We start from the raw sequence: 27293 nt of genomic DNA on the forward strand, positions 1-27293 counted from the left end.
TATAATGAATCATGATTTTATGAATTAACACTTTCTATTTTAGATCATATGTATCCATTTTTATAAACTGAATAGCAACACCAAATTCATTGAAAGTTTCTCTGATTTATTCCAAGAAGTATCATTATCCAGGACACTGTCAATGTAAATAATATAACATGATGATTATTTTACCACAATTTTACATATTGTATTAAAAATAATTTATGCAAAAAATTAAAAATATCTTTTGTGATAGAATAATAACTGAGTTTTTTTAGTTATTATATGACCTGATGTTACAGAAAAAGTCCCGTGCACACGTCAGGCGAGTTAATTTAAAACAACGTATATCAACAAGTATCTTATGTTCAAGAAAAAAAATTAAGACGGGGTTGACAAACAATAGATGATTTTTTGGGATATATATTGTGGACCTCCTTCAAGAGGAAACGTCAAAGGGAAACCAGCCGACATGTGTTTCGTCAATCGGGTAGTCACCTGTGACTCTTCAGGGTTGAGTAATGTCAAAATAAAAAACGGGATAGAGGGACCAATGATAATTCCAACCCGGTCCGAGCGGGTAATGATGCAGGAAAAGGCCAGTAGTGGCGTTAAGTGAAGAGGGGAAACTCCCATATATCAGGAGCAACGGACGATGGGTGGGTACAACCATCAATAAAGAAAGCTGCAAGTGCAGCATGAGGAATGTTCTGTTGTTCCTTCTGCTTCCAAACTTAAATACGTAGTTCATTGCTGTTCACTGAAAATTATACTTTTACAGACTGTTCACCCATCTGGATCATACCAGCAATTCAAATCAATACTCCTATAGATATTGTTATATCTCTGTCTACGTATCTTATTAGTAATTGTTATTATATATAAGTAAGTGCTGCTCTAAAATAATTTTATAGGTAGCTTTATGTAGCTCATCAGAGAAGAAACCCAAATAGATCCACTCCTTGAAAGTCAAAATGTGTTGACCTTACAGGCTGAAACTGTAGTGTGTTGAAGTACCATTTCAGCCCTGTCCAGCTATTTCCTTACATCTTGATCGAGTCCTTGCCCTGATCACCTAAATACTATTAACATCTTGAAATTGTTACTTTACTTCACTGTCTTTATAAATAACGTGTTTTTGCCTGTAAGTTCTGTTTCAACTGTCTGGTACTTCAAAACATATCCATGTTGTCAAACTGTGCAACAGTGGTGTCTATTTTTAAATCATCTTATATTGATGCAGATGTGTGATGCATTGTGTGACTCCAGCTACACCTGAAAGTATTTTTAAGCTTCTATTTAGTCTGGGCAATGTATTCTAATTATTCTTCTGAAATATTTGCTAGGAATTATACTTCAACATTTGATTTCAAATGCTAATTTATTTGGTGGTATTTTTGTTAATATTCAGTGAGGGAGTTTTTCAAGAGCATGGCAAGAAGCTAAAGTCTTTGAATTAACTTGCTTTCGGTATGTTGAGACTAGGTAAGGAAGCAAACGCAAGCTATGCATGAGAGTCTGGATCTTATTCAAGTCGAGATATTGAAGATCAGAGGCAAAACTTTAGCCAGGTAGGACTATTACTAAATTGGAAAATACCTCCTGCAGACCCTTGGAAACTTTTTCTTAAAAGCTCTTTGAGAGATATTTTTCCCACCAAAGAGAATATGTATTATCGCATCTGATAAGTTGACTCCAGAGAGCAGTGATGATTGTAAAATAGAATTGTTCTGCTCAAGCCAGCCCACTGGTGATAATCTAGCTGTGTAAAATATGATTAACTTTCAGTTCATTTGACATTGTTTGACAAATTGAGGATTGTTTGGTTAAAGCCAGTTTTAATAGAGTATGTCTCAGGAAAGGTAAAATGCATGTGAACAAAAGAAGGGCATCAGACAAATAATCTTTTAACTGCTCTATCTATAGTTTTGAGTCTATAAATTGATAACTTGACAAACATCTATTATAAAAAAAAATGATAAAAGTAGGATGTGGAGGAGTTTGGGGTGAGCCCATTAGTCCTTTACATTGTAAAAGAAAAGAATATTAACAATTTATTTATCTCCACAACCAGGTCAAAACTACTGAGCCCTGTAGTCCTGTGTAAATGACATTCTGTGCTTTTTTCTGTGCAAAATCAAAATTTGGATTCATAAATCCAAAAGGTTTGAGCTAAGCACACCTTAACAAAACATTAGCGACAAAACTGCTCTTCCAGAGTGGCTAAAGTACTCTCTAGGGCAGCGACAAATGTTACTGCAGTTTAAAACCCCTCTATTCATGTTAACTGCCATAAATTTCCATAAGACCAAAGAGGAATTACTATGCTTCGTTTTATCACAGGCATGCGGTATATTGTACAGACGTATTATATGTATGTTGTGTAACAGCAAGTTTGGCAACTAGAATTCATGTTTTATAACTACTGCATTGAAATGATAAATCCTTCATACAAAATAACTAGGTATATGATTGTTGAATTTGCGTACTCCATTGAATTCTAGGATGTCACATAATGTTTGTGATTTTTTTAGGAAAATATGCTAAAACATATGCAAGATCATACTGAAGTACAGCAGTCAGGCATGTGAGTGAATGTAGGATTTTAGATACGATTCTCAATTTCCACACTTATAAACACAGCACTGTACAATCGTGAATTGATATTGATAATGTGTAGCAATGACCAACATTCAGAAATTGCATGAATTGAGCATTGACTACCAAGTACTGTTACAAAGGTATATGATTGAAAGGTTATTGAGGCAGTGATTATTGATGCAGCAATCCCTTGTATATAATTAAAGGACATAATACTAGAAATGTGTCACATTTATCTCTAAATGACATTGATTGGCAGATGGAGCTGTAGTAGTCCCCAGGTAATCAGAACCTATGGTTGAAAATAAAAGATCTTTCTCAGGTCTATTGATCTGAATATGTAACATAATTATGAAACTTGATATAGCTTAATGTTAATGTTACGGAGACTTAATGCTAGTCTCCTAATGGAAGCACATTTTAAGACAAGTTATAATTTAGCCCAAAATAGCAAATGATGATGTGGTTACTTTGTGGCTGGTTGTAAATATTGCGTTTGATGAATGTGTTGGTGGAGAGCGAACTCCATCACAACAGAATTCCCTTCGTTGTGATGGAGTGGTTCATCCACCCACCCAATTTTGATTCAGGTAGACCATAGTTTGATGTCAGCCTTAACTAGTCTGTCTCTGCTGTGGTCTAACTTTTCCAATGACTCGATGGAGTAAGGGCAGTGGGAACTTTGGAAACGTGTCCATTCACCTAGTTTACATGAGTGTTTTTCAATGCACATATACGCCGGAAAAAAAACTAGTGGTAGGGGGAACTGAAAAGTGCTCAATACTTCCCTCAGTATGGGCAAGGGAGTTATTTTTCTTTTTTTTTAAATATTTTTTCCCGCATTGGAATTTTCTTTCAAAAAAAAGTTTTAACTTCGTCAGAGGCTTTGTCATGTTTGACCTCGCGGTCTGGAAAAATTACAATGCATTAGTAAGGAACTGCATTGACAGCGGTTCCTGTCAATGCTTGAAATGCTTGCCAGGACAGCGGACATTTCAAAATTTGGTGGGTGGCACCTCCATCAGGTTGGCGCAGTAATCTACTCCATCCTCCTAGTGGAGGATGGACCTTCTGCCAAGATCAAAATCGGGCATATTGTGTTGGTTATGTCTCACTTGTTTTATTATGATATCATAATGTGAGCTGATGGCTAATACCCATCATATGCAAAAAGAGCAATTGGTGGACAGATTGCAGAACAATTTCATACATTCACTTCCGGACAGAGATCTGGGCCTAAATCCATTGCGGTTTTGCTCCCCATGCCATTCCAGTTTGAAGCCAGCCATATGCAAATCAGCTTTGACACTGCACCCAATGGGTACAGTCATGCCCGAACTGCCAGTCCAGGTCCTCCCTTGACTGGAAACAAACATCCTAGGACCCGTTTCGGGGTTTCACCCCTCATCAGATAGGAAAGCTTGACTCCAGCGGCATGGAGACAACGGGACTCAAGTCTGGGCATTCCCATCCCACTCAGGGTGACAAATGAAAAAAGAACAATTGATCGAGAGAATTCAGAACAATGTCATACATTCACCCCAGTAGAGAGATCTGGGCCTAATTCCATCATTTTTTTGCTCCCCATGCCATTCCGGTTTTAACCCAGTCGTATTCAAATAAGTCTTGACCTGCGCTCAATGGGAAGAGTCCAGCCCAAACTGCCAGGCCAGGTCCTCTCTGGACTGGAAACAAACATCCTAGGACTGGTTTTGCGGTTGTACCCCTCATAAGCCATGATAGCTTGACTCCAGTGGCATTAAGAGCATGGGACCCACGTCTCTGCATACCCACCCACTCAGGGTGATAAAGGCAAAGAGAACAGTTGATGGACCGAATGCAGAACAATGTCATACATTCACCCCAATACAGCCATCCGGGCCTAAATCCATTGTTGTATTGCTTCCCATGGCATTCCAGTTTGAACCCAGTCATATGCAAATCAGTCTTGACCATGAGCCCAATGGGAACATTCCAACCTGAACTGCCAGGCCAGGTTCTCCCTGGGCTGGAAACAAGCATCCTAGGACCGGTTTTGAGGTGTCACCCCTCATCAGCCAGATAGCTTGACTCCAGAGACATGGAGAGCACAGGACCCATGTCTGGGCATACCTGTCCCTCTCGGGGATGACAAACATCTAATTTGTCAAAATGTATATGTGACCCTGATGTCTACCGTAAGTCTAGGAGCTCTTTGTGAAATCAACATACGATATATTTACATTCAATTATTCTAAATGCAATTAATCGACATAATCAGCATCTTCCTGAAAATTTGGGTAGAATTCTATGCAAGATACTTCTGTTCTGTATTTACATTTGTACCTCTCCAGTATCCAGATTTGTTCTCTCAGCAAAGGCTCTTCCTTCGACCTAAATTGCGCAGGAATTAAATGCTAGTCACCCTGTCATAATGCGTCTGTGGTGTATTTACATTGTTTGCGATTTCATTTGATTTCATGTAATGGTGTTGGAGCAATCCCCAGAAAGAAGCATTTCTGCTATGAAAAGCCATTAGTGTCAATGGAGACTTGTGCTAGCTATCCATTTTCCTACCGATAGCTCTAATACTGTTACATTCAAACAATAAACCCAAGCAAATGATTTAATTAAAAGCAAACAACACCAAGCAGAGGATTTATAACCAGCTAATCCCGCTCATGGTGGCAAGCAGCAATTCCAAGTGTATAAATCTAGGAAAGAAGCAATATGCATCCTGCAAAGAAACATATGGCCTGACTAAAAATGAAAAATCAGCCAAATATCACAAATATATTTTAGCCACAGTCGAGAGGCAAGTCCTAGGCAGCCATAAGCGGTTCTTCAGTGCTATAGGGGGGGGAAAAAATACTTTCCGTAAAATTTTAATACAAATAAGAGAGCAATTATTGTGTATGTTTTCATGACTGCAGGCCGAAGAATGGAAAATCTTATTATTGCATGTTTGGAATTATAAAGTATTCTTATATCTTTCCTTAGCATGCAATAATAAATAAATACGCATTTGTTATGATGCATTCATTATGATGCAATTGCTTCTAAGTATCATCTTTTCCTGCAATGCTCACCATCTATCCAACAGGACTATAGAGAAAGCAGAAGTGTATGGAGTGCCTAGTGCTTAAGGGATTCGGTAAACCTCAAGGTGAAACAGCAGTAGGAGGGAACCTTTTTTAGGATATGTCAGCCTACTTTGGCATAAGTTAAATCCACATGTTAAGCTACCTGCCTGCTCTTGTGGAATTTTTATAAATAAGGTCTTGAAAAGAGACAATATCTTCCTATTTTTTATATGCCATGATCTTCAATATGCAACATAAAGAGCATTTGCACATGTAATATACATCCACAAGAATACTATCACTATCACATTTATTGTTGCCTTCAAGCAATAGTTATCAGTGCCACTTGTTGTTTTAAGCCATTGCTGAGCGATCATTGGTGATTAACACATTTCTGATCCTCTCAACCTTATCTATCTAAGAATGAATGCTTTGATGTTTCTTATTAGACCTGACATCCTTTGTGTTTACTACCCCAAACATTTTTCCTTTACCCCACCTGTTTTGCTGAATTCATTTTAGTTGACTTTAGGACTGTGCACACTTTACCAGTAATATACTGTGCTAAAGTGCATTTGCTTTCCACTTAGAGCATGGCAAAATTGGCCTACATCTAATTGGCAAATTTAATTTATTTGTAAGCCACTAGTAAATGGTACTACATGTACTCAATTAAATGCTATTAGTGTGCTGCGGTACACATAATGCCACCAACTAAAATAGCATCTTAAAATATGTCCCAGACATTCCACCACAGCCGATAGTGCAGTTTTAAACTGCCATTTCAACCTGGTAAATATTTTGCCTGGCCTAAACCTTACTTTTATATACTTATAAGTATCCCCTAGAGTAGACCCTAAAGGCGCATCGGGCAGGGTGCATTGTATTTAAAAAGTAGAACACATGTACTTAACTTTTACAAATCCTAACAGTGAAGCACTTCTAAAGTTGTTTTTTTCTGTTGGGAGGCATAGCTCACCCATTGACTAATACTTGGTTAACATATTACATTTATTAAGTGATAACTTTCAATTGGCTGCAGATAGAGATGTGCTGTTCACACTCACATTAATTGTAATTTTAAATCCTGTTTAATGGTAAAGTCAGATTATAACCTAGAATTCTGAAAATGCAACTTTTAGAAAGTTGGGATTTTCTTGTCCTTACCATTTGTTTATTTTTGCCAATGTCCTGTCTCAAATGAATATGAATGACTCTACTGTTGACGTTTGTGTTTGGTAACAGAAAGAAGACTAAGGTGTGGACAGGATTGGCCATCCTGACAGAATGACTCAGAGCAGCTGTACTCAGTCCTACTTTCACTTCAAAGGGGTTTGCCTCCTACACACACAAATAAATTAGATACCTGGCCTGCCCTGTCATTTCTCACCTCACCTCAGACAGTAGCCTTGGCAGGAGAAGGAAGAAGAACTTTCCAGAACCAGATGTGGGAGTAGGACAGGGAGTCTCCCAAACAAAGTCTGGCACCAGGCATTAATAATGTGCGTCCAGGCACACTATTCAGAATACTCCTGGACCTGTGGAAGTTACAGAAGAAGGACTGCCCTGCTGCCAGAGGACTGCCCTGCTGCTGAGGACTGCCTTGTTGCCTGAGGCTTTTGGGACAAAAAAGCATGTTTCACACTGAAGGAGTTGGGCTCGGCATTGGTTTTTCCACCAAGAAAACAAATGGATGGATCATTGAGGTACACAACCTCAACGTGAGCTCGCCCCAGTTGCCCAAATGCAATATGAAAATTAAAGTTGTGCTGTTCCTGAATGATCTAGAATTGAGCAATATACAAAGGGCAGTAGGCTACAGAGTCAAAGAGATGGGATCCATTTCTTTGGAATGTAATACCCTCACACACCCAGTTGGGTGTCATGCTTCATCATTGGGCTGCTCCTTGTCTGGCCGGCGCTGCAATGCCTGACGGGCTCCCGATGAGGGGCACTTTGGCGGAGACCTTTTTCCAAATAGCAGTTTGGTGACGTGAGGGTGAGAGATATAGATGAATAAGTGGTGTGTGATGTTTATGTGAGTTAAAACACGATTACCAGCAAAAATAACTTTAATTGTGGGGTCTCCTACCCTGATTAAAATAAAGAGGAAAGGTGCAATGCTAAGTTAATGTTTTAGGTGTGGCGCTCTTCCATGTGGTTGGTCAACATGTTTCTTCGTGTTTCTACAAGTCTAGAGGCGATTCGTCTGGACTTAAAATTAAACAACTATCTACACCAAGGTGGACTGGAAAACAATAATGAATTCATGTTTGCGATTCAAGCCACCATGGCCTACTCTGTCTAATGGCTGGTAGTACTGGTTCTACCTATTATGGAGAGAAAATCACATATTAATGTATGATGTCAAACAAATATCACAAGTATCAAACACTAGTGTCCTATTCCCTGTGTGTCTAAATAACAGCACACAGTGGTGAGGTGTTACAGGCATAATAACACCAGGTGCCAAATATTGAAGTGGTCACATTATTGCTCATGTGTGTATTGACCAAATCTGTGTGTTAAAAACCAAAAACTGCAGAAAGAGCACAAGACTCACCCTAATTGTGATTTACTATTGCTTCATCAATCCCCGGCAGGTTAAGATATGAGGAACTTCCCCATATACTACAGGGGTATTCAGATAACAAGTAACAGTTAAAAGCTGCCAGCTTGCGAAGTTAATAGCATTTAAATTGGATAAACTTAAGGATTAGATGTGTGCGCCTCCTTAGAATATATAGTGACATGCTCCTACATCACTCTATCCGGCACATAGAGAAGTGCACATCATTCAGGGGTAGTTCATTAACATTGCCCACAGCATTAAAACATGATCCCAGTTATGGTGGAACTACACAAGCTTCATATTTGTTACTGAAGTTGGACTAAAGAAACAAAAAAGGGAGAGGAGGTAGGGCAATATCTACCTAGTTGAATATTTTAAACTTGCTGGGAACCCTTTACAGGGGTTGGGAGTGTGGAACATTAACAGACCAAAAGGTTAACATAGTACTCACGTTTGCGTAGTACGCACTGTGTCCAAGGACCTACCCACTGCTGCCGGGACCGGGAGGTATGGTGTAGCGAAAAAGCCTAGTTTAAATACCTGCTGCTCCTCCTCGTTAACTCTTGATTGCTATCAGCTGCTGCTGGACCGATCGTGTGAGTGAGGACAGCCATTATGCTGTTCTCTATACTGCGGGCGCCATCTTGGAATGGGTACCCTATCTTTAGCAGCTAGTCAGTTTCTACATCTGAAGGCTATGGAAACAACCCCAATCAGGTACAGGGTTTTGGAGGTTGTGGAATAAGTAAAATACTCAACCGCCCGGGCTTTCGCCTTATTTTAAATAAAACTAAGTACACGGTGAGCGAACTTGAGGCTTGTGAAGATATATATTGTTCTGCCCCGCACTATCTCAAATGGAGATAGGAGAGTAATCTAATAAGTTATATGCCGCGTTTATAAGGGTAATCTTGGTTGGCAACCATTGTGAGTTTGGCGCGTCCTCCGTTCATGGTAAAGAGAAGAAAAGGAGGATGGGGGCCATTTTATAATTTATGGAAAGCTTGGGGGCCATTTTGGAGTTTAGTAAAGGTCACAATAAAGCTTCATTATCATATCCTGTAAAGCATCTCCAATATATATCACATGAATGTGAATCTGAGTGTTCTGGGCCTAATGAAGGGCAATAGGTGTCAGTGATGCAGTGATAAGATGCTAATCCAAGGGAGTTTTTAAGTGTGTTAAGCACTCCAAGGAATGTTCTCATTCAGTCCTTGTCTGTCTGATTTTAGTGAATGTTTCAAGACTTACCCAAAGAAAAGAGTCTGGTGAATGTTGGGTGTTAAAGAAATGTGTGCACATTTTGATGTTCACTTTAAGGCACCCGAAATTACTTCCATGTTCGGTGATTCTCACTTTGACCGGACGTGTAGTCATCCCTATGTATCTGAGATTGTAGGGACACATAATCATATAAATGCAATTTGTCATATTACAATTTGTGTGTTTACGAAATTCCCATGTGAAGGTTGCATTGAAGATGATATTCTTAGTCACAGTTGTAAGGGCGTTGACTGTGCAATTACTGCTCGGGTAGTGACCCTGGACAGGCGGAAGGTTCCACCTCTGTCTTTGTGTGTTAACCGTTCGTGTCTGAGGCCTGGTTTGGAGCAGTATGTCTTTCAGATTCTTTGATCATTTGAAGGCAAAGCATGGTTGTTCAAGGGTCATGCTCCCAGTATTTAATAAGCCCCAATGTTTCCTGATGACATTTGTTATCCTATTGGAGCCTGGAGTATATGTTGTAACACATGTCAAAATCTCTGTTCTGCTTTTTGTCAGGTTTCTAATAGAGCCTCCCTTTTATTGTTTCTTGCATCTTGCGTGTCATTTGAGATGTCATCAGTGATGTCATGAGTGATGTCATTGACCATGTCAAGAGTGATGTAATATGTGATGTCATCAGCAGAGCATTGCAAGGGCACGAGTTATAGTTAGCTGAACTAACTACAACAGGGGAATTTCTATGGTTTTGTACGAGTGAAATGTTCAACTAACTATAACGCCTCTGAAACCTATGGTTTCTTCAGTGAATTTCTAAGGTTTTAAATGCTAATTTCTTACTGTACCGTGCCTGAAACCTATGTTTTTTTCAGTGAATTTCAAAGGTTTTTTAAATGTTAATTTTTAACTATAGCATGCCTGAAACCTATAGTCTTGTAAGTGAATTTCAAACGTATTTTAAATGCTAATTCCTAACTATAACAGAACTTAATTCCCCAACTTAAAATGTGCCACAGGGCGTGTTTGCACACATGTTACCTCAGGCCCCGCCCGCTCCCTTCACCACTTTGCGAACGTGCCCTACGGCACAATTTAAGTTGGAGTCCCCTTGAATCCTGAGGGTCCCTGGGGTCCTACTAGCCCACCAGGTACCTCCAGTAAGCTCCACAGACCTGCGGTGCAGAGAGGTGTAAAAAGGGGCATGGCCTATCATCACCTCTCACTTTTTGATTTGGGGCCTCATGCTATCAGTTTACTGTGACATGGAGCGGTCAAGAGATAAGTTGTTTGCTCTTCATAGTCGCACAGTCAGCATCTTTGTTAGCAAGCACAGTATCCCAGGCAGTGCATCTGCCTCTTTGATCTTGCAATTGGGAATGAACAGTATGGCAGGTGTTAGCAGTTGTTGCTCATCTTTAGCAGTGGTGGCATCTGAGTTTTTGGGGGATGAGCAGCTAGTGTAGTGGTGTCAGGCCTCAGAGGTCACTTGTTACAGCAGCAACAGAGCAGGTCCCTCAGATCACGCTGAGTGTTGTTGATGCTTCATGTAGTTTGCAATATGAACTATATAAGTGGGCAGGGTGACCCCTAACAACTTTGGTTGGCACCCATATGTTCCCGGTACAAGTGACTCTTATGGGTTTCGCATTTGCAGGGAATATGGCTTGTTTTCTTTTCCTGGAATCTCATTCCTCTTTGCACAGTGTTAGAAATGGGGGTCTCTAGTTGGCAGAGGTAGGTACCTTTGTCAATACACGGACCTTCGCTTCTAGTCAGGGTAAGGGGGATACACACTCTAGATAAGCCCTGCTCACCCCATTGGCAGCTTGGCACGAGCAGACAGGTTTATCCCAAAGGCAATGTGTAAAGTATTTCTACCAACACTCACAGTAACCAAGTGAAAACACCAAAAATGGACCCCACACCAGTTTAGAAAAATAAAATATCTTTATCTAAACTTCACAGTTATAAATATGACTTTCAAAAGGTTTCAAGAACTTGTACCATATAAAACTATGGATGCGTGACATTTCACCAAAGTGCCTGGAGTTGCATCAAAGTTCACCAAGCCAAACAGCAGCAGTGGCAGCAAACAAAGAGATGCGACACTTCTGAGACCCTGAGGAGGCAAAGCGACAGTCCCGCTGCACGCAGAGGAAAGGTGGCATTGATTCCGGTCTGTAGGGGGAGTGATGCATTGATTATTCGTGCCAGTTCCGGTCCGCAGGTGATGCGTCAGGGAAACGTGTCGCATAGGTACGATGCGTGGATCTTCGGGATGTGTCCGCGATTGGTGCGATGGCGGCTTGTGCCGCTGCATCGGTCCTCTTCAGCTGCGATCCCTTGATGCATCGATTCTTGCGGCGCCGGTAGGTTCTGCAACGGTTTTCGCAGCGGCGCAGCGATGCATGGAAAATCTTCTCGCGCTGTGAAGATGCATCAGAAAAACTGCTGTAAGAATAGCAAATCGTCAGTTTCTGTAGTTCTTTGAGTTTCTTCTCTCTTCCAGCACCCAAACAGTAGCAACAACCACCAGAGGCCCACAACTGGCACAGGCACCTCAAAACAGGTCAGAACTCACTCCACTTGGCTGCAGTTCTCATAGGCCCCACTGCACATTGAATCATCTAACCGCTTCTGACCTTCATCCCCTCTGCAACACCTACCCTCCTAACTCCTCTAGTAATGTTCCTCCCCCTCCTCACTCCAACATACCCATTATTTTGTGGACAGCAGATTTTCCCCTCTCCTGTCTCCCCCAGTCCCCCTCCCCTATGCACCACCATCTATTCACGCTCTCCGCCCACAGATTTCCCTAAACCCCTCTCCAGCATTCTCCCTAGCTCCAACATTCCTGTCATTGTAGGGACCTCAAGATCCCCACCCTCTCCGATCTCCCCCAGATCCCCTCCCCAATGCACCACCATTCATTCACGCTCTCCCCCCACAGACTTCCCTAAACCCCTCTCCTGCATGCTAGTTAACTGCTGTTTGGCTGTCAGGCACACAACTGAAATTTCAGAAAACATTCTTAGCGAAAACACTAACATAGCCTTCCTCACGGAAACCTGGCTCAATGACCACTCTTCTTCCAGCCTTGACTTACTTCCCCTCCCAGGTTACTCTATCATCAGAAAAGACAGGGCATAAAGAATACGGGGTGAACTCCAACTTTCCCTTGTCAAAAATCCCAATTGCAATACCTTCGAATACCATGAAACCGAACTTAAGTCTCAAGGTTTTTTCCCGTTTCGACGGCATAATATCTACCACCCACCTGGAGACCCACTCCTCTTGGTCGAGGAACTATCCAAATTTCTTAACCAATCCTCTCTCTCTAACACCAAAAATCTCTTCCTTGGAGTTTTTAATCTCCCCTGGAACATGACTGATGACTCCTCAGTCCACCTCCTCACCAATCTTCTTGAGATCAATGAACTCAAACAACTCTGCCACTCTCCCATACACTCCAAAGGAGCCACACTTGATGCCATCATTACCAGCAACGACTTGACTTCCCTCTCTGACATCATACTCATCGACTGGTCTGATCATCACCTCATTCTGTTCTCTATCGCAAACATTGACCCATCCCCCCTCACCAACAACATTAAAGTCTCAAAATGGACCGGAAATATTAATCGCATCCCCCCTGGTGAACTTAAATCTAAACTTCAAACCCAACTTCTGCTCTCTCCCTAAATGCTAATGAACTCACTAAACATTTTAACAAAACCTTCATCGATGTCCTAGACCAAATTGCCCTATCCAAACTTAAAACCCTAAGAAACATTCCATCTAAATCATGGTGCAATTCCAACCTCAATGACGAAAGGCGTGCTCTTAGACTCGCTGAAAGAACATGGAGACAATACCCTTCCCCCGCCCATCTTGCTCTCCTCAGATCCGCTAGAGCCACATATAAGAAATACATTTTCACGGAAAAGGCCTCCTTCTACTGTACCCAACTCGATCGAATGAAAAATCGACTCAAAGAGCTGTTCAACATAGTTCGAAACCAAACCTCCTCCCCTCCAAACCTGACGGCCACAACTGACAAATGCGAAGAAATTCCTAACTTCTTCTCTGAAAAAATTGCCATTATAGACCAATCCTTCCGAGCATCTCCGCCTCATCCCCTATCTATCGATGTCTATACTTCTCAACCTCCCTCCCTATCAACTTCCCCCTCCTTCCTCCCTCCTGCCGCTACCCATCAAGACTCCAGCCTTTCTAACCTTCAGCCTAAAAACAACGCCTCCTGGCTCAATTTCCACCCCGATACGGAACTCGTAGTCTCTAACATCATCTCCAAACTTTAACCTTCTTCACACACCAAAGACCCCCTTCCCGCTAACCTCGTTCAGGAGCTCAAGCACTTCATTACTCCTTACTGGAACTCTATCATCAACTCCTCCTTTACCTGTGGATGTGACCCTCCCTCCCTCCAACTCGGACAAATCACTCCCGTTCATAAAAATCACAATGCTGACCGTAATGACCTAAATAATCTCTGCGCCATCTCCAACCTCCCCCTACTTTCTAAAGCTCTTGAAATATGTGCCCTTCATCAACTGGACAAACACATTGTCTCATTCAACCTATTTGACTCCTTACAATCTAGATTCTAAAAAGGCTGCAGTACAGAAGCTGCCATACTTAGTATTGTTGACAACATCCATCACTCTCTTAACAACGCTGAGACCTGCCTACTCATTCTCCTTGACCTCTCTGCAGCATTTGATACGGTTAACCACCCTGCCTCACTTAATGCGCTCAAAGTGAGATTTGGCCTTAAAGGCCTGGTACTTAAATGGTTCTCCTCGTTCCTACATCTCGGAGCTCAACAAATCTAAATCTACAATTGCCTCTCTAACCCCACACCCATCTCCCTAGGTGTCCCTCAGGGTTCTATTCTATCCCGCTCACTCTTCAACCTCTTTATGGAGCCCCTTACCCTCATTCTAAAACAAGCCGGTATCAACTACCACCTCTATGCTGATAACATTCAATTTTACTATAAGATCACATCCCGCTCTGATGTTCTACACCTTAATAACACCCTGTCTACAATCCAATCCTGATTCCACTCTAACCATCTCAAACTTAACCTTAATAAATGCAAATCATTCTCTTCTCTCCAAAAAATAACCCTCTTCCTATCTAAACATGATCTTAATGCCCTCAACTGTCACCTCACAGTATCAAGCTCAGTAAAATCACTTGGCATCACCATTGACAACACCCTAACACTCCAGACCCACATAACAAATGTGACCAAAGTAGTGCTCTTCACCCCATGCCATCTCAATAAACTCAACCCCTTCATCCCAGCTGGCACCTTTAATCGGTCGTCCAATCACTGGTCCTCCAAAAATTTGATTATGCTAACGCCCTCCTCTCCGGAACTCCAAAAGTTCAACTAGCTCCACTCAAATCTGTGCTAAACCTAGAGGCCTGGTTAATCACTGACTTCAAACTCTTTGACCACAAAACCCACCCAACCCCTAAAGGCCCTTAAATGGCTGCCCATTGAGGGGAGATCCACCTACAAGATGGCATGCATTACTGAATTACGCACAAAACCCTTCACCAAAAAGCCCCACTTTATTTTACTGATAAACTCCAAAAAGCAGGATGTGCCCGACCGTTGAGAAGCACCCTCCTCCTCATCCCACCTCTGACAAAAAAGAAAACCACTCAGTCTCGCTCTTTCTCTGGATATGCCCCCAGCATATGGAATGTCCTCCCTAAAGAACTGCGCTGCAACCCCTCCTACATCAGATTCAGAAAAGACCTCAAACTGCACTTGCTCAAGAAATATTGGGGTCCATAATCCTTTCCTTTCCCTACTTTTCCCGACCCTCCTCTTTTTCCTCTCCTTTTCCCTCCCTGCCTTACCTCCTAGCCCTCCTCCATCTCAGGATGCTATATACTACTCAACCACTTGTACCCATTTATTTTTGTTTCTTATCCCTCTCGCTGCGTCATTTGTTATTTGTATTTTGCTACTTGTTCTCCTCAATCGAACCTATGTGATCCCCATGATTTGAACAATTGTAATATGTCTGTATTTTCTTCACTCATGGAAAGCGTTCTGATACCCCGGGGTCCAGCTAGTGCTATACAACTTTTAAAATAAAATAAATAAAATAAATAAACTCACAACATCAGAGTTTGGGAGATCTGGGGGTGAAGTCTTTGTGTCCCTGAGACTTCTGAGCTCACTTCAGGTCCTTGGAGAGCTCCTTCAATCATGGGACACAACACACAGCAACATCCTTCTTCTTTCCTTGGCAGAAACAGCAACTTCAGGCTAACCCCAGACACACAGCAAAGGCAGTACTTCTCCTCAGTCTCTTCAGCTCTTCTCCTCAGCAAAGGTTCCTCTTGACTTCCAGGAATGATCTAAAGTTTAGGGGTTTTAGGTCCAATACTTATACCCCAAAATGTCTTTGTTCTCTATGTGCAAGGGGCTCTGAGCCAGTTCAAACCAGTTCTTTGGGCCCTCTGCCAGTGCAAAACAACATCCTTTGTTAGTGGGTGCCTTGGTCCCAGACATACCACAGGGATGTGGAGCCAGCATTGTGGAAGGCAGACACAGCCCTTTTCAGGTACAGGTGCTACTCCTCCCACCGCTCCAAATACAGATCAGGCCTATTCAGCATAGTGCTGACTCATCCAGACTCCTGGAGCCGTGGCACCTCCCCAGCCCCTGTCACTCCAAAGCCAAGCAGTCAATCCACAAACAGGCGAAGGCACACAGGAAGGTGGAACAAGAAAATAGCCACTTTTTAAAAGTGCTATTTTCAAACACATAATTAAAAACCATCCATACTAAAACTGTGTGTTATTAAATTCTGAATTCAGGGGTACTAAACTCCATTCTTTAATCTTATCCCTATGGGAAGATATACTTCTGAAATGTTCCAAAGCATTCCCCATTCTGTCCTATGGCAAGATACCCTTTCAATAGTGAAAAAAGAAAATGGCAGTATTTCACTATCAGGACATGTTACACACATCAGTACATGTCCTACCTTTCACATACACTGCACCCTGCCCAGGAGGGTACCTCGGGCCTACCATGGGGGTGTCGTATATGTATGAAAAGGGAAGGGTAGGGCCTGGCAAGTAGGTATACTTGCCAAGACGACATGGCAGTTAACACACTGCGCACAGGCACTGCAATGGCAGGCCTGAGACATCTTTTCAGGGCTACTCATGTGGGTACCACAATCAGTGTTGCTAGCCCACTAGTAGCATTTGATTTACCAGCCCTGGTACACTCAGTGCACTTTACTAGGGACCTACTGGTAAAACAAATATGCCAATCAGGGATAACCAATCACAATAACAATTTACACAGAGACCATAGGCCCTTTAGCCCTGATTAGCAGCTGTAAAGGTTAGGTTAGGCTGATTTATAGAGCGCACAGCTGCCCCATCAAAGGGGCATCCCGGCGCTAAAGCAAAAAAAAGCCCAGAGTCCTATAGACAACAACAACAGGTCAGGAAAAAATAGGAAGAAGAAGCAAAAAGTTTCAGGATAACCCTGCAAAAAGGGCTATTTCCAACGCCGAGCTAAACACCCTCCTTCCTTCTCTGAGCAGGCAGGCAGGGTTTCTGGGGCTTGGCAGGCCCAAAACAATCTAACAAGCTGTGCATACTACAGGTGAAGTTATCTCACTTGGGAGACTGGTTGCTAAACAGACACAAGCCTGGATCCCAGCAGCTCTGCAAGTACTCTTCAAAACACTCACGTCTTTGGGCCAAAAAACATGAAACGCAAATAAAATAAGATGGTTTTTTGCCCCATTTTTTTAATCACTTTCCAGTCATGTACTGTTGGTCCACTATCTAAAGACCAGGAACTGGTTTATAATTATTACTTTTCAATGTTTATTTACTGGCTTCTGTGCAGATACAACCTTGGTGCACGTCTATGACTCCAAGTCATGATGCTAGCTCCAAGCAGGAGTAATACAAACAATGGGCACAATCAAAAGTGAACAGTCTGCACTCTTTTGTCATGAACCTTCCTGAAGAAGCAGTCATGAAAAGACAAAATAGCAGACCCGTCTAGGAAGTGCTTCAACCTTAAACACACCATTAACTAAATGGCAGTGCTTAGAAGGAATAATTAGAACGTGCTTATTAGAAGGAACACACGGAACTTCCTCCCACACGTGATTGCTCTTTTCAGCTGCAGGAATGCAGGCAACAAGGCTCAACAACCTGGGGAAGCAGAATCATTGCCATTATCTTGTGCTGTGTTAAACCAGGAGCAATTAGAAATGGATCCCTCTGGCCCCACCAACTTGGAGCCTTGCTACCATCCATACCTTTTGTACACATCCTCAAAATGCACAAAGGATGTCAGCACAAGGGTCCGGGTGTGAACTTTACATGAGTTGGGCCAGTGAGCACCACTGTCCTTCTGAATCACAAAAAGAATGACTATGGTCATTAATCAAAAAAGAGAAGAATGCTGCCACCACTGTTTTATGCCAACACCAGGTCTTGGATAGTGATCACCTATCAATATGGAAGGCTCACTTGGTGTTGTCCTTAAGGTCACGGAATAGGTCTAAACCTTGTAGGTACCATATACAGGTCTCAGGCTTCAGTACACAAGCTAGTTCATAGAGTCAGCTGGGACAAGAAAAAAGTCGGGGTGATAGTATTTCTTGCAGCTAGGTCATTCAGGGCAGAGGTACCTGTCACATCAATTAGTTTATTTCAGTAAAACCTCTCTGGAACATTGCTCAAACTTTACACATAAACACTAATATAAGCATTCAGGTGGACCAATCACGATTTTAAATAACACATATTGCACCAAGCCAAGAAAGTAACAACCCACCATATCCATTTGAAAGCTTATTCTGTCAGTACTCTAGTGGCAATGGTGATCCGGAAGTGAAGAAGTGGGTCACTTTGCAATTTGTAAGGTGTATGAGTTGTGAACTTGACAGGACCACCTCAAGTCTCCCAAGATTTAAGGCATGTAACACTCATAAAAGAGGTAAGGTAGTTAGGCACAACGGCGATTTGAGCATTATTGCCTAGATGCATCAAACTGAATTGCATTCGCAAACGGTGCGAAACGCATTTTTCGGCCGTTTGCGAATGCAATTCACTAATTCGGAATGCATCATGCATTTTGCAATTTTAGGAATCGCAACCATGTTGCGATTTCTAAAATTGCGATTGCATTTAAGAAATCGCAATATGAGATTTCTTAAATACTATGCAAGATTATTTTAAAATTGCGAATTCGCAATTTGGAATGGGTAAAATAGCATGAAGTTGAACTTCATGCTAAATTACTGAAAACTTGCACAAATTGCATTTTTGAAAGTTTAAATTTACACACATACATGCCCCAAGGGCATGCGTGTGTGTAAATGGATCTTAAAGTTAAGTTTCAGGGGTGCAGGGAGGGGTTCTTTGGACCCCCCCCCCCCCCCCTGCACCCTTGAAATTGCATTCACATTTTGCGATTCGCAAAATGGAATTCGCAAAATGTGATTGCCTTCCCATTCATTCCTATGGGCCTTTTGGCCCATAGGAATCAATGGGAAGGGTTTCCTTAATTGCGATTCGCAAATTGTGAATTGCAATTAAGGAAAAATACCGAATCGCAAACAAAATTGTGAAATTTTCATGCATTGCCATTTGCGATTTCTAAATTGTGATTCCTTAATTTTCGCAATTTAGAAATCGCAAATGGAAACAATGATGCACCTACCCATATGTGCTTGAGAAGTGCACAAGCTGTACTCTAAAAGTTTCAAAAGTAGGTCCACAAACCTTGCAGCAGTTGTGCATCTTGTCTGTTGGCACAGAGCCAGAAAAGTCGCTTCCATGTTTTTTCAAGATGTGCTGCTACTTGCAAGAGTCGGGTCCACTTCTCCATTTCTTCACAAAGTACAGATAAAAACAGATGAGGTAATTTCAAATCATTTGTCTTACAGCAGCCATCACTCTCAGTGACATAACATAACCATGGGTGTAGCAAAAAATAAGTGCCCTTGACTTGTTTCATAAGCTCTTTAGATGAATATAACACTTTTGATGCGAATTCAACGAAATAAAGTCATCTGTGCAGCAAGGACTTTCCACAACATTCTCACAAATAAGTGTTATTTTTAATATTAGTAGCCGAAAGATACAGAAAGCAAGATGAGATGTAAGTTCCTTTTTAATAAAAGATGCATTTAATCTAATATTATAGAAAATGATTAGATCCTAAAAGCCTATAAATTATATTTGACAACTCTTTGGGACTCCGTTGCTGTCCTTATGGCAATTATAAATGGCAACACTGAGCGTTGGCAGGAAAGCTCAGTCTAACTGGAGTTTGTTTATTGGCTCTTAATGAAAAGCGATTTATCTTAATCACTGCTGGGGAGGCTCAGTTGCCGCAGCCCCCTGATATGAACTGGCAGCTCACCCTCTGACAAATGGTTTACTGTTTTACCAACTCAAGATCTTTAAAGAGAAGAAAAATGTGTAGGATGGGAAGGAGGATAACAAAATAAAAAAATAAAAGACGCTATGTTATTATAATACTTGGTTTTATAATCCAAGTGTTAGAGTCTCAACGGATGTTTACATTCGCAATCCTTAGCAGTGGTATTCTCAAACCCAAGCAAACTCTTGAAATAGGGGAGTTCATGGGTGTAGTTTGCGTTTAGAAAGCAGGCTATGGGTTTAGTTTGGTTTAAATGTATTTATAAAGTAAGTTCACTAACGTTTATGGACGCCTACATAACATAGAATATAACATGAAACACCAATTTCAACTCACCCTTTCTTTGTGGCCACCATCTTTACAATATCGATCGTGACAGGGACAGCAGAGAACAGACTGTACAGTAATACCAACAACCCTCTTATTGTTGACCAGTGGCGGCTGTCACCTACCTAAAGTGGTAGGGTGGCCGTGGGTGTAGAGGGTAGCGGGTTAACGGGGGGGGGGGAGGATAAAATATAAGTAAAAAATCTTAATAACTTACCTGCTGCTCCGCTTGGCTCCCACTGACGCCTGCCTCGTGGATCCTCTTGTCGGCCAGAAGGGGATGGGCCCCCAGGGCACAGGCTCCACACCCAATCCAGATGCTGCTCTCACATAAGAACAGCACCAGGATTGGTCTGAGCAGCCTCGTTTGGCAACAGTCGGGGAACTAAAGCCTGTGGCTTTTCTCCAACCTGGCTGTGTATCACAGTCAGGTTGGAGAAACATAATTGCGCATATGTGTTTGGCCGGAAAAGGACAGCCGGCTAAACACACATAAGCACTTATGAGTGCACCCTACTCTTATCCCCTGCCATGCCCGGCCTGGTCCTGTCCTATACGTTTTGTATTGTGGGGCACAGACAGCATAAATAAAATGATAATAACATTGTGTCATTATCATTTTATTTATCGGTTGCTGGCACTGGCTGTGGGGCGACGCTCCTCTACCATTACGGAGGAGGTGCCCCTGTTAGTGAATGCACATACCGTTCAAGTCAAGCTATTCCTGGGCCTGCTCCATCAAGGCAACTATAATACCCCACACCCTTGCATACTTCCAGTACAAATTTTCTGTATAGCCTTTCATAAATGTACTTGGCTAAGTTAATTTAGGAATGCCTTTGCTGAGTCAATTCGTGAGATCATGAAATGCCTCACAAAGTGGTCCACCCTCAACTTGCATTGAGAGTCTACTGATTTGTTGATTGCTTTCCTCCGCTGTTCATATTCGATTACCATTTTTCCTTCTTCTTTACTATTTAGGCTGGATGTAGATCAGGATATAATAATATTCACTGCAGCAGGGAGCTGGCACGCTCTCTTCACCAAACTCTCTGCTTTTCCTGGCTGAAGTACCAGTAATACCTCTAACATTGAAATCTACCATCTTGGTTTGCAACATCTCTGTGACTGATTCTGCTGAGCCTCCAAACACACTTTGTGTGTCACTCTTTTTCACAGTGTCTAGTACTATGATAGCCTCAGTAATTCCTCCCTCAAGCTCCTTTGCACAATAATTTGTCAGCACCTTTCTTAACTAGGCATTTAACGTTTCTTATATTCCATTTATCACCAAGCCAATTGTGTAGATATTCCCCTCAACTTTTTGTGAAGGGTATATATGCATTGCAGCAGGGCATGCTCTCCTGTAGATGTCTAAAGGTGTCCTGCACAATCTGTTTTTCTGCTCTGGGGGACGACCCCTTTAGGTGGAAAATTCATCTTATCTTTTCTTTTGCCCAATGATGATGCACAGGCTAGAAAATATTGGAGCAAATAACTGAGTGTATTTTTCAGGAAAGACATGTCTCTATATGTGTTTCATCAGTGGGGGAGTGGGCTGAGGTCAACACAGATAGGCTGCATGTGTTGCCAGGTGCAAAAAAGCCCCTGTCCAGTGCTCTGTGAAGTCCCCAAGACAATGGTGAGTTGCTCCTGCTGCTGACTGTAGGACTCACAGCAATCAATTGGCTCAGAACTGACTAGTGATGCCCAATGTCAGTGCCACTTGTTTAGGCTGCAGCACAAATCAAGCAGAGGCACTGCATTCGAGACTTCTCTGCCCAGGTCACATTCAGTTTTGTGCATCCTGCCCCCTCTTTGTCTCTCACATGCAAGAGAGTCTGTCACAGTGTATTATCATATACTGCATCTTTCGGAGCATTCGCGTGCGTCTGAGGGTAAACCCATGAGGGAAGAAGTCTCTGCCGCTCACGTCACTGCCACGACCAGTTTGTTCACCGGGTTTGCACACCACCTTCAATTATAATCTCCAGGGCAAACAGCGGTCAATTAATGTCGTCAGGAGTGTGATAGTGACAAGAGCCCAGTCAGGAGCTCTCAGGATCTGCAGCCACCTTCCACAAATGTATTCCAATGAAAGCGGAGGTGCTTTAAATTAGATCTGTTTTCTCTATCACTGTCCTTTTATTTCACATTCCAACACTGATAAAGAAAAACTCAATTACACCTAGGCCAGAAAATGATTTCCAGGAAATGTTTAGTTCTGCATGCAGTATTTTACTTCTTATTCAATTTATCTTGAGAAAAGGTTCTGTGGCCTTTTGGCCACCAACAGTCAAAACTTAGGAGTAATAGTCAACTCTGTTTCTTCCTTTCCCTTAACTGCCCTCTCCCCTTACTCTCTTTACAACAGTGTGGGACAACTGCTAGGTGCCTACAATCACACGGGGAATACAAATTTGGTACAGTGTTTGAAAAACAATAAATTGAAAAATGTTGACTAAACAAATTTGGCAAACATGTGACCTAATTTTTCTCATCTGCTCCGGGTGGAAGACGTCCTCAGAGACACTTCAGGACACATATTGTGTGTAATGTCTGTCGCTTATTCATTTCCCCCCTGCACGATCAGCCTCTCGTCATCATCAGATGCCATATCAATGGATACATTTGGATTTGTTGTACTTTTGGCTTCCCGGATCTTCCTTAGGTGCGCCTCCCAAGGGATAGTGTGGTGTTTTTGGAGATGACCTCTCTGGCCTCCGGTACCATAGTTGGTACCAAGCTTACCCCGACTAACTACAGTTTTACAAATCGAACAAACAACTAGGTCTTCCGCATTTTTGCTAATACTAAAGAAGTCCCAAACTGGGGACTGTAGATGTCTGCTGGTGGTGGAGATGCTACTTTCAATGGCAGATGAAGTGGAGGATGAGCGTGGCCGAATTTGACTCTGTTGTGCACTTACAGTTACAGCACTTCTACTTGAGAGAACAGAGGTCGAACTGGATGGAGGTCCCTGCCGGCCCTTCTGAAGAGAAAATATGGCAGCTGTAGGCCGTGTTGGTGTAGTAGTTACCTGTGTTGGTGGTGTTACCAGTGCCACGCCGCCCACATCCCGCTCAGCAGCAATTCGGGATAGTTACCTGTGTTGGCGGCGTGTAACTCTGCATGCCTTAGATGGTTCTTTCTTTGTATCTGTAGGTACCACTGGGACTCGTCTGCTACTTTGGATTGACTATTGCCCTCATAATATTGACTATTTCAGGAGTCTTGAGTCTGCAATTACTTCGATGCTGCTCACGTTTTGATGTTAACAGTTTATCAATATCTAATTACTTTATTATTAGCCCTGAAGAAGTCTATGGTCTATATACCAAGACGAAACACGTGTTGGCAGCTAGTTTTCTACGAAGATTTACATCAGAATAAAGGAAGATATGAAGATCACTTAGTTCTCAAGACTCATTTGAAAAACTTTATTGTTTCTTGTTTATTAGCTCAGGATATACTCTTCTATTTGTAACATATGTGGGTTTGTTTTACATTTCCCATATTTGATTGTTGGTGGATAGCCATCATCTTATCCTTGGAAGCTTAACAGATTGGAATTTGGATTATATCACAACCCAGCGCAACTTCGCTTAGCCATCCTTCATCTTTTGTTCCCACCACACTGAGTACCCCTGGGCATAATGGATGAAAGCAGGGCAGACTGGGTGCAGGCCTTTGGCACAAAGCACACAGCCTGGCTACAAAATGGCCCCTTGACCGCCACCCACATTGCAAGGCCCTGCCTGGACCACTCCTCAAAATGGCCCCCACCCACATGGGCAGGCCCCAAAACAACCCCAAAAAATCCAAAAACACACAAGAATCACCACAATCCAATGCTATCCATGCCCTACATGATGTTCAAATTCAAGGGACCCCACAGAAAGCCTTGGTCCATGCACCACTAAGTACCCTGGGCCTACTGGCTATTGTGGCTTTACACGCACACCAAAATAAAACAAAACCACATATAACAGTGAGCTATTCAAATTCATGACATAAATGTTATTTAAATTCAACAAAACTCACAGAAACAGCTGTATCATGCACCCATGACTAACACTGGGCCTACTGGATACAGTGCCTACCCACAATATATTTTTTTTAAAGTTGTGAAAAAGGTTAAAAATTGTAGTTGCAGCAACTGCAATGCCCCAAACAAACAACATTAACTTACTTGTAAAATCTCAAATCCAAAAGTAATCCAAAAGTGATCCAAACAAAAAGTCCTCAAATACAAATATCCAGCAGCAGCCACAAAAAGTAATCCTTCCAGCTCCAGATCCAAATGAAAAGTGACCCGGACATGGACAAAGCACTGGGAGGAGCCTGCTGGACAGGAACAGGAAGTGGGAGACTCTGGGGCACTTCCTTCCTCCCACCCCCCAAAAATGGACTCCTTGCACAATAAAGTGCAGCCAAATGTCAATCCGGGGAGTAATTCTGATCCAAATCATCATTTTCAGAAGGTGTATGGTGCCTGAGGTAGATTTCTTGTGCAGAATTACAATTTTTGCAAGTTCGGGAAAGCGAGCTGTTCAAATCTCCCGCCGGAAGTCAGCTGTGCGTCGCATCTACGTGTTTGCAATTGTTTACACCCGCGATGCGGGATCGCGGGCCCTTATGACGTAGTCATGTTCTCAAACTCTCGCAGTGCAAGATGGTTGAAAAGTCTCGCGCAATCACGCAGTAAGATCCAAAAGGGCGCAGCGCAAGCAAACAATTATATATATAATAAACACCAGTGCAATTTCATAATTTTATTTGATTTTCTGTTTGATTAAATTAAACAAAATGTATACATATATTAAAAGTATCCAATACTGATACTAATTCTGTACTAGTTTATGTTTAGGTGTCACAGTCAATAAAGTTCAATAGTAACTTTCAAAATTCATTAGATCAAAGAAACTCATTTAAACTAGCACAGAATTAGTATCAGTATTAGATACTTTTATTATATGTATACATTTCGATTAATGGAATCAAACAGAAAAACAAATACAATTATGGAATTGCACTGTTGTTTATTATATATAATTGCTTCCATGATTATATATTGTTATTGATTGTCATATTGTGTTGCCTGTTTAGGTCCATAGGTTTTATGTACGTTTCCTAAACATTTTTTCACAACCAAAATACGAGCTAGTAACAAAGTCAAAGAGAAACAGTTTTAGAACAAAGAATAAATGAATGCACTGTATACCCCTTATCTCTACTCTATTCCCCTTACTTTAATTTAACTGGAGCGGTAAAGATTTAGGCAAAATGAACAAGATTTAGCGTGAGCAGCAGTGCAAGCGTCAGCATGTGAAACATAGAACAGCCATCTTTAGTTCTAGTGCACAGAAGAAAAGATTTCCCACCAAAGCAGAGAGTACATCATGTCACATGAGTGTGACAGACGCATGCGCAGTAAAGATCCCACATTGGAAAGCTTCCCCTAGATACTAGAAATGTCGTTTGGTGCATTATTAGTAATACCAAACATGTTATTAATGTTATTTTGAGAAGATTGATTCCGAGCAAGTCTCTTTACGTGCGATACCTTGCTCCATCTACTGTGCACAGGCCCATGTTAAATCTTACAATAACAAGAGCAAGAATCTGACTAGGAGGGTGTCCTACCAGAGCCTCACTGACATTTTGGACCCTTTTATCTTTTCAACGGTGTATTTGAAATTTAATGGAACTGGAACTGCTGTGGCTAATCTGTAACAACTATGAATCCCGGTTCACCTCTGCTGTACCTGCCCCTATTTTGGCTGAGATTCATGCGCATAGCAAACTAAAGTTGCGGATCAACTTCAGTTGTAGTTGTGATACCTGGAAGGGCCTCACACCCACTTGCAAATTTTAATTATTTAGCGTAAGCAACACATCTATTTTTTTAATTATTCATGGATGTTTCTTCATTTACTGTGTGCATGTACTTTAAATGCTATATTTGATTTCTAAATGCTATTAAATTATTTGATTCCTTAGCTTTGGATAGACTTTCAAAAGGCTATCTCACTTTGTCCCCTAACCCCTAATATACACTGGCATTCCCTTATTCAGGTCTCTCTATGAACGCAGCGCATGCACTGCTTCGCTAGCGAGACTTTATTGCTGCCACTTTGGTGCTGGAAGGGAAACAGGAGATGGCAGGCGCGGACAGGAAATGTGCACTCCGTACGTGTGCACATTTCCTGTCAGCGCGTGCATCCTGTGCTTTCACTTTCCCTCCCCCCCGTCGGCTCCAGGGAGCCAGCTTGTTCTTTTTTGTTTTTGGCCTCCCTTGCACTGTACTCGATGTATGCAGATATTTAAAGAAGCGGCAGTTCAAGCCGACTAATGGTTCCCCCCACGTGCCGCTACACCGCCCAGTTTTTTTGCCAGTGTGCTCGGCGGTGTCTGGTTTCTAGTGTGGCCCCGGTCTCTGGGTCTCTTCTCGGGTAGTTTCATAATCGGCCTCTGCCGGGAAGCAGGAGAGTTTTCTTGCAGCCTCACACTGTGTGTTAACCTTTGCCCAGAGAGCTTTCACCTTGCGCGGTAGCTTTGGCTTCCCAGCTTGTTATGTAATGTTTGTTTAGTAGATGTTAGTGTATCGAACCAGAATACGGTGAGAGGTGTTCTGAAAGGAAGGCGTTTGTTGGAGGACTGCGGCCTTCCTGGAGTCTTTTTCAAACTGCGGGGGCTACAACGAGGCAGGTTTTTCTGAAATCTGTTCTTAGTAGTGGGAACAGTTGTTATGAATTCACCTGATAATGATAAGTCATGTATTTTATTAAAGTGTAATGTAAAGAGACACTTTTCTGCCCTTAATAGGAAGTAAAAACCTCACAGTGAACTGCAAGTTTATTAGTCGGTAAACAATGTTCAGTTTTTTTGGGGTATTTCATTATACTGACTCAGTCTTAGAGGCGAGAGGGAGTGCAGCTGGATGTTGAAGTCCTTCCCAGAATACACACTGCTGAAATGTCTTTTTAAAAAACAAACAGTAGCAAATCCAATAGGTCTCAGCATTCCTAGAGCTAAGAGCATT

The 27293-nt window shown here is 42.1% G+C and overlaps 1 protein-coding gene across 1 annotated transcript in view; it reads left to right on the forward strand.

Annotated features, from left to right (window-relative positions):
- The window catches only part of SORCS3 (sortilin related VPS10 domain containing receptor 3), a 1546015-nt gene that overhangs the window by 199506 nt on the left and 1319216 nt on the right, over positions 1-27293 (forward strand). The gene's annotated exons all lie outside the window — the stretch shown is intronic.

Source organism: Lissotriton vulgaris, chromosome 5 (genome assembly GCF_964263255.1).
Source record: "Lissotriton vulgaris chromosome 5, aLisVul1.2, whole genome shotgun sequence".
Lineage (NCBI taxonomy): Eukaryota > Metazoa > Chordata > Amphibia > Caudata > Salamandridae > Lissotriton > Lissotriton vulgaris.